General features: G+C 35.7%; 1 long non-coding RNA gene across 3 annotated transcripts; it reads left to right on the top strand.

The window, feature by feature from the left end:
• The first annotated feature begins 10,890 nt into the window (after positions 1-10,890).
• On the top strand, positions 10,891-14,065 carry LOC121208491 (uncharacterized). 3 transcript variants are annotated; one of them, XR_005903560.1, is made up of 4 exons: positions 10,891-11,286; positions 11,639-12,529; positions 12,615-13,110; positions 13,242-14,065. It is a non-coding gene; the product is annotated as an uncharacterized lncRNA (long non-coding RNA). The 3 variants fall into 3 exon arrangements; XR_005903558.1 differs by having other exon boundaries at positions 10,893-11,286; positions 11,639-11,848; positions 11,998-13,110; XR_005903559.1 differs by having other exon boundaries at positions 10,893-11,286; positions 11,639-13,110.
• Positions 14,066-14,614: the final 549 nt, after the last annotated feature.

Consider the following 14,614-nt stretch of genomic DNA (forward strand, 5'->3'; position numbering starts at 1 on the left):
TCAAATCTATCTTTGAAAACACTGAGGCTCCCTTCAATTGATCAAACAAATCATCAATACGTGGCAACGGATATTTATTCTTTATTGTCACTTTATTCAACTGACGATAATCGATGTACAATCTCATGGCTCCATCCTTCTTTTTCACAAACAGTACTGGTGCGCCCCATGGTGAAAAACTCGGTCGAGCGAAACCTCTATCCGTCAATTCTTGCAATTGAACTTTCAACTCCTTTAATTCCGTTAATGCCATACGATACGGGGCTATTGAGATTGGCGTGGTACCAGGTTAAATTTCGATGCCGAATTCCACCTCTCGAACCGGTGGCAACCCCGGTAACTCCTCAGGAAAAACATCTGAATATTCACAAACCACTGGTACAGATTTAAGTTTCCTTTCTGTCTCTTTGCTATCAAATACATACGCAAGGTATGTTTCACACCCTTTTTCACATATCTCTGAGCAGTCATTGAAGATATTATCGCTGGCACCCCCTTTAAATCAGTAGACTCAACTTGGACTACTTCATTATTTGTACTCCTCAATCAATGGTTTTCCTTTTACAGTTCACCACTGCATCATGTACGGTCAACCAATCCATACCCAGAATAACATCAAATTCGTTAAACGGTAAAAGCATCAAATCAGCCGGAAAACAGGATTCTCGGATTATTAGAGGGCATCTCTTACACACTTTATCAACAAGTACGTATTGACCCAAAGAGTTTGACACTCGAATTACGAACTCAGTAGACTCGACAGGTAGAGTCTTACTGGATGCTAAGGTTTCACATACGTATGAATGAGTAGAGCCAGGGTCAATCAATGCAATCACACTAGTATCAAAGAGAGTGAAAGTACCAGTGATAACATCAGGGGAGGATGCCTCCTCTCGTGCACGAATGGCATATGCTCTAGCAGGAGTACGGGTCTCGGTTCGAACAGCCGTATCAGAGGCCCCTCTCTGACTACCACCCCTACCTCCTGAAATTCTCGGTGGTCTACCTCTAGCTGTCATTCCACTAGGTCTTGCACCTTGCATCTTATTCTTCTCATCAAGCTCCGTGCAATCTCTAATGAAGTGGTCCTTCGAACCGCATCCGTAACAGGCCCTGTTAGTAGACTTACCCCAACATTCACCTAGGTGTCGTCTTCCACATTGGGGACATTTAGGTTTCTCTTGATGATTATTGCCCACACTAGTTACCGAAGTAGCTCGGGAGTCTGTCAATGGTCGGGCTCTAATGGAAATTCCCGCAGTCGTCCTCGATTTATTAGTGTCCTCCCTGAACTTCTTTACAGCCGAGAACGGAGCTTTACCCGTCGATCTTTTACGATAGTCTCTAGCTTCAAATTCAGCCTTCTTCTTCTCCTTTCCAAGTTCTTCCGCCTTGCAGGCTCGTTCGACTAGTGTTACGAACTCCTTTATCTCCAAAATACCCACTAGTAGCTTTAAATCTTCATTCAATCCTTCTTCAAATCTTTTGCACATAGCAACCTCATCAGCCACAAACTCCCGGGCATACCGACTGAGTCTTACGAACTCATGTTCGTATTCAGATACTGTCATACGGCCTTGCTTGAGTTCCAAGAATTCCTTACGTTTTTTATCGATGAACCGTTGACTAATATATTTCTTTCGAAATTCCGTTTGAAAGAAATCCCAAGTAACTCGTTCGTTTGGGACTATGGAAATCAAGGTCCTCTACCAATAGTAGGCTGAGTCTCGCAACAAGGATACAGCACACTTTAGACATTCATCGGGTGTACATGACAGTTCATCAAACACCCAAATGGTATTATCAAGCCAGAACTCGGCCCTTTCGGCATCATCAATAACTATGGCCTTGAACTCCTCGGCCCCGCGCTTCCTAATCAAGTCTACAGGTGGTTTACTCAGCCTCACAGGATCCGTAACTGATGGCATTACGGGCTCTTGGGGTGGATTATTCAAATTCGGGAATGGTTGGACAGCCGGATTGGTTCGGGCATATTGCGCGACCCACTCATTCATCATGGTGAAGCAGGCTTGTTTTGCCCCCTCATCTTGATTATTTGCAGATGACTGAGGTTCAACAGGCGGTGTCCCTTGCACAGGAGCAGCCGCTACACTTTCAACGTCATCCGCTAAGGGTCTCTCTACCCCGGGTTCCATTTACTAATCAAAACAAAAATTTTAACCGTCAGAAGTCATCACATTATTAAGCACTAAAATTAAGGCATGTATAGCTAGACTCATACGCGCTATGGTAGTCCTAGAACCGACTAAACCATAGCTCTGATACCAATCAAAATGTAACACCCCGAACTCATGGCCGTTACCGGAAATCGAACACGAGGTGTTACCGGCTTACTTCATTTATTTCCCCCTATATATATATATATTTTTTTTGTTCTAGGCAAGCTGGCTACTGTATCGTGGTCTCTTTAAAAATCATATTTTGAGTTCTGAAACTCGAAATCCAATTCCGTAAATTTTCCCTGAAACTAGACTCATATATCTATATGATGGAATTTTTGTAAAATTTTTGGTTGGGCCAATTAGTACAGTTTATTTGTTAAAGTTTCCCCGGTTTCAAGGTTCGACTACACTGACCTCTGTACCTTACGATTTAAATATCTCCCTCTAAAGGGCTTCAATGCCTATGCCGTTTGTCTCTAATGAAACTAGACTCGATAAAGAATCTGTAAATATAAGGCACGACCTCTAATTATCTCGATAAAATTTACGGTGAATTTTCTAAGTCATAACAGGGGATCCAGAAATCGCTCTAGCACTGTTTCACAAAAATTTAATTATCTCCTAACATAAAGTTCATATGGTCGTTTCGTTTCTTCCATACGAAAATAGACTCATCAAGCTTCGATTACCTAATTTATTCTTTATTTAATTTCATTTCTACTATTTTTAGTGATTTTTCAATCTCACAACACTGCTGCTTTCAGCATCTGTTACTAAAGCAGACTATGCCTATTTCGTGATTTTTCCTTGATCTAACTAATAATTCATCATACATGTCACAATTTATGACCATGACTAGCCATGCCAAAGACTAATCATCACCGAGCATCTCCCCACTACACTATTACCAAATCATGAATTTAACACCGAAAATAAATTAGCCATGACATATGGCGTAATAATCGAGTAGACCTCAACCAATACTCAACCACAACCGAATTACCAAGACTTGTGACCAAGCATCATAGAACCAAATCCAAACGAACATTTATGCCATTTTCGCATGGCTAAAAGTTTACATACCAAATTTCAAACAAAACATAATAGCCTATACATGCCGAAATGTTCTTCTAGGCCAACTAAGAAGAAGATACCCCAAAAAGTTGCAATCCGGTGTGATGACTTGTGACGACGGTCACGAGCACACAAAATGGATCAAGAACCTAAATAAGCAACAAATAAGCACACCAAATGAGTACATAACTCAGTAAGTCATAAGCGTCACATAATCATCCATTAATAAATTATCACATGAGAAAACAAAGGAAAAGGAGTTAATTCTCTCCACCCATACCGAACTATGCTATAGTTCCTTAGACCTTTCGGTTCAATATCATACCAAGTACTACATCAACATTTCATATGCTACTCAACATGATATTTGAGGCATTTTCCATGGATGATTTCATTCTCATTACATTCATGCAACTAAATGGCATTCCCTCTATTCCACGATGAATCTTATGTATGTGACTTCAAGTATAATTATCACATAGGTTCAAGACTTACCAAGCAAAATTCCAAATATAAACATAACGTCTATTAGCCACAAACTCAAGACACTTACTCGTTCCGCTGTCCGTGATCAACTCAATAAGGTCGCACCCTTTGTGTCAATAGTGATTCAAAAACATATAGTAAGTCCGCACACTTAGTGTTATATAATCGAACTCGCACACTTAGTGCTATACAACTTGAACCCGCACACTTAGTGCTATACAATTTGAACCCGCACACTTAGTGCCAATTTCATGATCATAAATGTTTACACCCGCACACTTAGTGCCGAAATCAACAACTCAATAAATCTCACCTCCTTTCTTTTTCATTCAATACTTTCATCACCCCATGCATACATGTATATATATATTTATCATTCCATTCAGCATAATTACATAGACGTTATGACCATTTAAATCAATACAAAATATATGCTTAATGACTTACTTGTGTTGGGTAAGACGGTTCCAACTCGGCTACTCGATGATCTTTTCTTTGCCTTTGCTCGATTCTCCTCCTTTAACTCCTCGAGCTTAATCAATAAATCAACTAGTTTAACCGCTTTGCTAAATATTTACAATCCAATTACACATGCATATGTATGTTAGTATATTCGGCAATCACCCTTACTAATCACCCATTTAGTCGATTGTAGGGAATTAAATATAATATCTCTAGGATGTACTCTACATGGCCGAATATACCATGTTAGTTTTTAACATTTCCTATGTAATTACATATAGGTTTTTACACCTTAAGTTTCACACATTTCACCTTTTAATGCCTTTTGCTCATCCCTTTGATCTTAACCTAAATGACAACTCCCTCTCCCCATATCTCAACCGAATTATCCATAACATCAAGACTAAAATTTTGCACCTTGAACTTCATACATTTATAAAAACTTCCATAACTCATTCGGCCCTATCAAGAACTATTTAACATGCTAGGAAAATAATCATAGAGGAAGAAATTAACATTCTCAATAAACTCACCTTTTGACCGAATGTACAAGGAGCCTCTAAACTACTCATCCAAAATCTCTACCCTATTCTAAGACTTAGTCATTCGGCATATAGCCCAAATAACCATGAAAATCTCAACTTTCTTGACATTACCAAGAGTGCATCCACAATTTAGCTTAGCATATTATAAATCCAAATCAACAAATTCAAAGCTTACCTCCTATAGCTAAAGATGAATGCCGACTTGCTCTAGGTAAGTTCCCCTTATTTTTCTTCCTTGTTTCGGCCTTGGCAAGATGGAGAAGAAGATGAACACTCCTCTTCCCTTTTTCTCTTTTATTCAATTTTATTATAATTATTTTAAGCCATTTGTTAACTAAACAAAACATATTAAATTAGAATAAGTGGAGCACCATCACCCTTGGCCGGCCACTCTTCATCTTTTGGGTAAATTGACATGCAAAACCACCTTTTTTGGTACATGCACTAATAGACCATTTTAAATTAGCCTATCATATTTCACCATGTCTGATATTGATCCGTATTTAATAATTTCTCATGCAATTGGCAAAATTAGAGAATGAAACTTCCACATACTCATGTACACACATAATAAGCATAGAATATAGCAATTAATTATTTTTATGACTCGATTTTCTGGTCCCGAAACCACTTTCCGACTAGGGTCACACTAGGGCTGTCACAGAAATGGCTCTAACTGAGTTGAAAGAATTAAAGTCTCAGTTACACGAGTTAACAGACAAGGTTTTTGCGAGACCGAGTTTTTCTCCTTAGGGTGCACCGATATTATTCATCAAGAAGAAAGGTGGATCCATGAGACTTTGTATCGATTATCGTCAACTCAACAAGGATCAATGTAATTATTCTAGCCTATTCATGTTATTAATTGTTGAAGTTTGTGAATTTGGTGCTAAGTTCATCTCATTCATTTTATTACATACATTGCATTTAGGTTAATTTGCATTATGGATCACTTTGCATTTACATTATTCAATTTAATTTAACAATCAACCACCTACAAAATACTGTGTTTTCTTACCAAATTGTTAGTATTAATTTTACAATTAATTGATTGACATACACAGTCCCTATGGAAACGATAACTCTTTTACTTATTACTTGAAATGACTATGTACACTTACATAAACCACGTGTTACAATGTTCGGAAAGAAACTTGGATTTTTCACAAACTAAAACATAATCAAATCCAAGTTAAATAAATAAATAAATAGGATAAACAATTAGAACAATAAATCAATTATTAGAACAATAAAGAAGAAAATAAAGAAGATAGATGGAAAAGATAGACTGTGATATGTAAAAGTCCTAAAAAGCCTTGGAACCACGAAGAATCCACAACCCCCTTCAAGCGGCTCTAATTTTCCCTCCATGATAGAAACCTTGACAAGCTAGAATGATTGCATTAATTCAATAAAGTTCATTTCCCTCCATGAGCCCCACAATCTAAAAAGACTGTTAAAACTCTTCTAAAAGAAACTAAAGAGAAAATCTTGAAAAGAAAACTCAAAGAGAATTTATTGACTCAAAAGAGAAGTTGAATAATAATGAATTAATTGATTTGTATACAATGTAAAGGCCTATATATAGACTAGCTAAAGAAATCTAAATAAAACTCTTTAAGTATACTAGAATACTAATTAAACCAAACAAGTAGTTTTAAACTAAATTTTCTTGTTGACATAAAACTCATAAATAACTTAAACTACTTAATAATATAATTCTTAATAAAATAATAAGAGCTGATAAATATAATATTGTGCTCATATATAATAAAAATTTAGCCCAAAAATCGAACCCAATATAATTTAAACTCGAATTAAAAGCCCGAAACTCGTAATTTCCGTCATAATCCTCTCCAGAAATTTTGTTCGCATTGTCTTCACTAAAACGATGATAACTTGAGCTCCTAAACTCAAAATTGAGTGATTCAAAGTGAATTTCAAAGCTAAGAGATAGATCTTCGAATGCCATGAGACATCTCAACCCAAAAATGTATGGGACCCATCCAAATTGTCATCGCAAATTGGTAGCTTCGGTGAATGGAATTTAATAAATTTCACCCAATTCGTACATGTATCATCCCATCTTTAACCAAATTGCCCTGGCCCTTTGCTCCCAATATATTTCTTCTTTTTCAATTTCCAAATTTAATTTTATATTTATGTTAATTAAATCTGCTGAATTTTTGTCTGTTCTTTCCAACCCATCAAGTTCTTCTAATTTCGTGAGCAATCTCCTTGATAACTCCTTTCTTAATTTTTTTTTAATTCCCACTGCCTATCTTTGTAAACCTTTCCCCAAAACTACCAATCATTCCACCACACTCCCCCTAATTTGCTCCCATAGTCGTTTCACCTCCTCTTCACAAGAATTTTTCATAGCCCACCATACTTCAAATCTAAAGTTAGACCTTTTCATGATCGCCTTTACAAATTGGTTTTAAATAGTAGAAGGAAATGATCTGAAAAACAATGTGACAAGTGTCTAATTGTGTACTCAGGAAATAAATTAATTCATTCCAAATTCACCACCCCTCTATGTTCTTTAGTATTCATCTCCAGAAGGTTTCCCCTTTCCCACATAAACCAACGCCCTGTATACCCTATGTCTTCAAGATGACAGTCTTCTAGAATTGCCCTAAATTCTTCCATGCGTCCTTCTTCCCTTGGCAGACCTCCTTCTTTTTCAAAAGAGAAATGAATCTCATTAAAATCCCTACAAACCTGGCATGGGTTAATCAGCTCTCTTCCTAACCTTTTTAAAAGGTCCCATGCTCCATTCCTTCCTCGGGCTTCTAGGGCCCCATAGAAACTAGTCAATCGCCACTTTTCCCCACATTCATCTTCTTTGATATCAATATCAATATGGTTGATAGAATAAATTTTAAGCTTACAGATAACTCCCCCTTCAATCCTAGGCTCAACCCACCTCTCGTACCCAAATCTGACACATCAATACCGTTATGGAACCCACATCATCGTTGCACTCTCTCATTCGCTTAATGTCCAACTTTGTCTCCATAAGGAGGACAAGGGGAGTATGTTGCTTCAGCGTGTGCTGAAGCCTCTTAATGCCTTATAGACTCCCCAATCCACGCATGTTCCAGGTTAAGATTTTCATTACATCAAGTTGGCTTGCCTATTGGCAGGTGCTGATATCTATTTTTTGCAAATTTCCTCACATCTCTCATTCCCTTCAGCCATGCTTGTACAAAAAGATCTCTCTAGAATTTGTTTACCTGACCCAGGCCTTATCTTTCCCTCACTATTCACTAGTGGAAGCTCTTCCCTATCATCCTCCATATCTTCTCTCCCCATCCTTTCAGAAGTTTTGATTCCTTTCCTTTTATCTTAAGTCCTTACTCCTTCCAAATTGAAACGTAAAATAGATCTCATGAGGTTGTGGTTCTGTCATAGGTCAAAATTTCGTACCGACCTTTCACTCCTTCCTTTGTTTTGTTTTTCAATAGATTCCCCAAAATTATCCCCGTTATTATCCTCCGTCATCGAAACACTCAGTGTAATCGTTGCTCTTCTTAGTTGTGCCTTCAGAGACAAGTCCCACCCACTATCTACTTCCCTCATTCCAATATTTATTATTTTTTCACGTAATCTATCCCCATGCCCTAAACAACCACACAAAAATCAAATTAGAGAAAAAGTTTGTATCTAAATTTAACGTAAACAAAATTTGTTTGTGATGCCATAACTTTTTCCTCCTTTTTAGCGATTTTCATACATCCAACTAAACCCTACTACGTATCAAATTTTTATAACTCTGATTTGATTGTCTTGTGTCATATTTCAGGAATTTACCCACAAAATTCTCAAGTTGTTTTACCACATTATCTGAGAAAAAACGTGGCGGGAGATCATGCACTTATACCCAGAAGCCCGTGAACACTAGAGGAACATAACACATTCCACATCACTTCGTGGAAGAAACGAAACAAATAGTGTTGTTCTCCTAAATCTAAAATCTGAATTCCTCCCAATAGATACCACAAATTAACCGTAGTATTTTTCATGGCAAGGAAGTGGACCACGTTTGCTGTAAGACAACACCCTACCAAACAAATATCATAGCCTAATTTTTGCACATTAGGCTCCCCAAATTTCACGACTTCTTCTTCCTCATCGTTGAGGCATAAATCTGCCATATCTTTCTCCATTGATGAAACTCCTTCGCACGCCAACTTCTTTCTTTTCACCGACTTGGTTGTAGAACAGACAAAATCACAATCTTTTCTATTATCGATTTGCAGTCTCCTAATTTTCTTGAATATAGAAAAGTTCTTGTCAGCTAAAGCAAATCCTAAGAAAAAAAATTTGGACTTGCCAATTGAGCAAACGATAACGTGCTATCAAAGCAGACTCAAGTTTGTTAAACATTATAGCATTTAAAGTTAAATTCTTGAGAAATAAATTTAACAAATTAAGACCAAATTTATATAATATATATTAAAGTTAATCAAGAAATTATAAATGGAATATAAAGATTTCCGTAATGTAAAGATAAAATATGCATCGTTTTTCAAATATAAGTTTCTAATCTATAATTTATGAAGTTAACTAAATACAATTTTCAAAAAATTGAGTAATCGAAAGTAAAATTTTATTATTGTTTTTTAAGTTGGATAGTGAAAATATATTATTTTAAATAATGGGGTGATCATATTTATATTTTATCTTTTTTATCAATTATATATAACTATTTAAAAATGATTTGCTACTATTACTCATTATGCATTATCACTTTACAATTATTAATCTTTATATTGTGAAAATTACTATGAATAATCGTTTTCCTATTAATTGTTAATTATCAAAACAGAAGTAATAATTTTGTTTTCGAAAGGTTTGTAATTTTAGAAACATGTAATTTAATGATCTATACTTATCAATAATCAATGCTTTGAAAATTAGATTAGTAGTCGAATCAATTAGATTATTTGTTTTTTATTTAACTAATTTGATCCCAGTTCAATAAAAATTGAATACACAATTAAAAATTTATAAACAAGTTCAACTGTCGAATTTTTATCCCAATGTTAGTTATGGAATCGATTAAACCACTAACTCTACTTGTCAGTTTGGTCTAGTTTAGATATCACTTTGAGTAACTTGAAATTTTGATATAATTTAAAATATAAATTTTATGTTATAATAATGTTAATATTTGTAAATGTACAAAAACTTTTATTTATATTAATTGTTTATGCAGATTTTAAAATTTTAATGATGAAGTTTATAATTGTTGTTTATCTATCATAATTTATTATTTTGTTATGAATTAACTATTACGTTTTTCATTATTTTAAATTTAAATTTTAAATTTTAACTGAGAAATTTTCATATATCACTATTTGCTACTATTATTATTCGTTATGCATTATTATTTTATAATTACTAATCTTTATATGATGAAAGTTACTATGAATAGTCGTTTTTTTCCCTATTAATTGCTGATTATAAAATATTGAAGTAATAATTTTATTTTCAAAAGGTTTGTAATTTTAGAAACATGCGGTTAAATTATCTATACTTATATTAATTGGATCGATAGTTGAACTAATCAAATCATCCGTTTTTGATTCAACCAGTTCGACCATCGGTTCAACAATAATTGTATACACAATTAAAATTTATAAAATGTTAGTAAAATATTAAAAATTTAATAAACTGGTTCAATTGTCGATTTATTATCCCAATGTCATTGGTGGAACTGGTTAAACTATCACTTCAACCTACTAATTTAGATATCACTTTGAGTAACTTGAAATTTTGATATAATCTAAAATCTTAAGATTAAAATAGTGATGATATTTATAAATGTATAAAAAAATCATATTAGCAGTAACTAAGTGATATAAATTAGTTATGAGCAATTCATTGTTAGTTAAGTAGTTCAGGATAGTTGTCTATTCTATTAGTGATCCATTGCTAGTGTATAAGTGTTAAAAGATCATATTGTAATTGTAAGATAAAAATGTATTTTCTCAATTTCTCACATTCTAATGTGGTATCAGAGTAATTTGTTTTACTGGTCATCAAAACTCATAGATTGCAGTCCTTTATTGATGGAACGGTTCATATACCACTAAAAGAAATTGTTAGGGTCGATGGTCTTTCTATTGGAAATTTGGCTGCTATTATAGAGACGACATGATTTTCAATATGATCATATTCTGAAGTATCAATCAGCCATTCTTAATAGTCTTCCTCCGGAATATGATCATGTTGTTTCTATAATAATGATGAGTTAAGTGCCTTTTGATTTACAAGGCATTACGACGGCGCTGTTAGATGTTGAAGCTCACCAATAAGTGCATCCATCTTAGGTCACGTTTTCTGCATATCTTGCAATAGAGAACAAATCATTACAGCCGGGTTCTCAGTCTGCTATGGCCATGCCTACATATGTTGGACAACCACCACCTCAAGTGTTTTCGCCCAATCCAGCAACTGAGTTTTGCGGTCAGGGGCGTGGACAATCTAGTGGTGGAACGCGCCTTCAATGTCAAATCTGTGGCAAGGTTGGTATGTCGCCCGGCGCTGTTATCACAGATATGATTCAGTGTATGATAATGATGTCCCAAACCCTAATGTTAGGTCTGGGCAATCGGGCTCTTCTGGTTTTAGAAGATCGGGCTCGTCATATAGTGGGCCAATATCTCAAAAGAATCGTAGACCTATTTCGGCTTATATGTGTTGGGCTGATAATAGGTCTTATAGATGTCATACTTCTGGGCCTATTTTGCATTGTGATGATAGAGTATCTGGTGGTCCCAAGTCTGGTTCTCTTGTTCGATATCCTAGGTTGGGTTCAGGTCAGCCTATTCTAGTCTTGGTTATTCTGGCCCATTGATACCTCTTTGAAATTTGCAGGTGCATTATAGGTGTCTCCCATAGCTGTTGCTTTTGTTTCTCCAGCAGCAACTACTCCTTCTGTTGTCTCTGACCCGACGTGATATCCTGACAGTGGAGCTACCACACACATGACAAATGACCCTACCAAGTTCAATGACTGTCAATTGTACAATGGGTCAGGTAAAGTTGTTGTCAGTAATGGTCAATCTATTCCTATTTCTTACATTGGTGAGTCTAATTTATCTTATGTCTCTGATCTGTTGCTTCTTAAAGATTTATTATATATTCTAGACATCCACAAAAATCTTTCTATTTCCAAGTTTATTAAGGATAACAGAGTGTTTTTTGAATTTTATCCAAATTTCTGCTTCATCAAGGATCTGGAAACATGCTAGATACCACTTCACGGCACTGACGAAAATGGATTGTATCAGTTTTCATCTGTTTCTCCCAAACATGCATTGACTATTGAAAACACGGCTGTTGATAAGGTGTGTCAGAATTCTAGTCTAGATTTCAGGTTCACTCGATGGCATCAATGACTTGATCATCCATCTTTTGCTGTTGTAAAAGAAGTGTTGGTGTCTTGTAATGTTTCAATTCCTACAAATAAGTCACCTTCCTTATGTAATGCTTGTGTTCTTGGTAAAAGTCATAGCCTGCCATTTGTGGCTACTAATTTAGTATATTCTGCTCCTCTTGAACTTGTTGTTGATTTATGGGGTCTTGCACCTTACTACTCTTCTGGTTATCAATATTACATTTCGTTTGTATATGCTTTTTCATGGAACACATTGATATATTTTCTTCGTAAGAAATTTAATGCACTACAAATGTTTTTGACCTTCAAAACTCATGTTGAACTTCAACTTGGTGTCAAGATCAAACAACTTCAAACAGATGGGGGAGGTGAGTTTCGTACATTTGATTCATATCTTAATGGTTGCGGTATAGCTTATCAGCTCACGTGTTTGCACATGACTGAGGAAAATAGGATAGTGGAAAGGTGTCATCGGCAAATTGTGGAAACTGGTTTGGTTCTGCCTGCTCAAGCATCATTACCTTTGTCTTATTGGTTGATGATTTTATTCTACTGTGTATCTCACGAATCTGCTTCCTACAAAGGTGTTAAGTGGAATTTCTCTAATGGAAAACTTCTTGGTTAGAAACCTGAGTATAAGGTGCTTCGTGTGCTTGGGTGTTTATGCTATCCTTTGCTGAGACCATACAATCGTCACAAGTTACAATATAGGTCCATGCCTTGCACATTCCTAGGCTATGCACCAAATCTCAAAGGTTATAAGTGTTTGGATAAGACTAGTCGACTGTATATTTCTCATCATGTTCAATTCGACGTAGGGGTTTTCCCATTTGCCAATGGTTTGAGATCGAAGCTTGCTGCAACTTCTAATAGTCCCCTTAATATTACTACGCTTCCAGTAGTTATGGTTCCTTCACCTATAAGGACCTCATATGTGAGTCCTCATCTTGTAAGTTTTCTATTACTATCTTTTGAGTCTTCTATATCATCTCCTCCACAATACTCTATTGCTTCAAGCTTGTCCGTAACTATTAAATGACAATCAGTATACTCAGAGTATAATTCCTCCTATCAATTCAGAGCTGTCAGGTTCCACTCAAAGCAATATTCATCCTATGGTTACTCGGAGTAAAGCTAGGATTTACAAGCCAAGAGTTTACACTGCTACTCTTAGCCCCGTTGAGCCAGTTGATATTCATGAAGCTATGGCCATTCCAAAATAGAAAGATGCAATTCATGATGAACTACAAGCTCTTGTCAAAAATAACACTTGGTATTTAGTGCCAACACCAGCTGATCTCAAATGGTTGTTTAAGTTAAAAAAGAACCCAGATGGCAGTATGGCTTGAAATAAAGCGTTTTTGGTTGCTCAAGGTTTTTCTTAAGCTGCAGGTTTGGATTATCATGAGACATTCAGTCCAATGGTCAAAGAAAACACGATTCGAATGATTCTGGCGCTAGCTGTGTCGAGAAAGCGGGAACTACAACAAGTTGATGTCAATAATGCTTTTCCAAATGGGGATTTAACTGAAGATATATACATGAGACAACCACCTGGTTTTGAGATCATGGATGTCAATGGTAAGCCTTTAGCTTGTTGCCTAAACAAAACTCTCTATGGTTTTAAGCAGGCTCAGAGCATGGTTTGAAAAATTAAGGGAGTTTTTAGTTCAACGGTTGAATTTTCAGGTTTCACGAGCTGGTTCTTCATTATTTTTCAAACAAACTATATATGGTTTTATTTTTCTTCTTGTATATGCTAGTGATATAATAGTGACAGGTGATATATGCTCTGACCTAGATGAAATGATTCAGTGTTTGAATCAGACATTCTCCTTAAAGGATTTAGGAGAGTTGAATTACTTTCTTGGTCTTGAAGTGAATAGAAATGGTGATTGTTTGCATGTGTCTCAGCAAAAGTATACTCGAGAAATTTTAGCTAATGCTAAACCAGTACATACACCCCTGGTCAAATCCCTTATACTCATCTTATTAACTGGTTCACAACTTGACAATGGACCCGAATATCGGCAGGTTGTTGGTAGTTTGCAGTATTTGTGTCTGACTCGACCTGACATAGTGTTTGTTGTTAACAAAGTTCGTCAGTATATGCATCACCCACATGATGTTCATTGGACAGTTGTAAAATGAATCCTACAATATATTCGTGGTACGCTGACTCATGGTTTGGTGTTTCAGCCTTCGAGTGTCTCCTTAACAATTTTTTTCGATGCTGATTAGGCTATTTCTCTTGAGGATTGTAGAAAAATGCAGCAAAAGAAAGTAAGAAGAAAATGCATTTCATTTCTCAAGACATTTCAAGATGATTATTAGAGACTGAACATATTATATTTATACATGACTTAAACTGCTTTAACAACTCCTTAACAGTAAACTACTAACTGTTGTAACTACTAACAACTTAACAACTGTTTGCTTCCTTAGTCCTCAAT

Source organism: Gossypium hirsutum, chromosome A10 (assembly GCF_007990345.1).
Source record: "Gossypium hirsutum isolate 1008001.06 chromosome A10, Gossypium_hirsutum_v2.1, whole genome shotgun sequence".
Taxonomy (NCBI): Eukaryota; Viridiplantae; Streptophyta; class Magnoliopsida; order Malvales; family Malvaceae; genus Gossypium; species Gossypium hirsutum.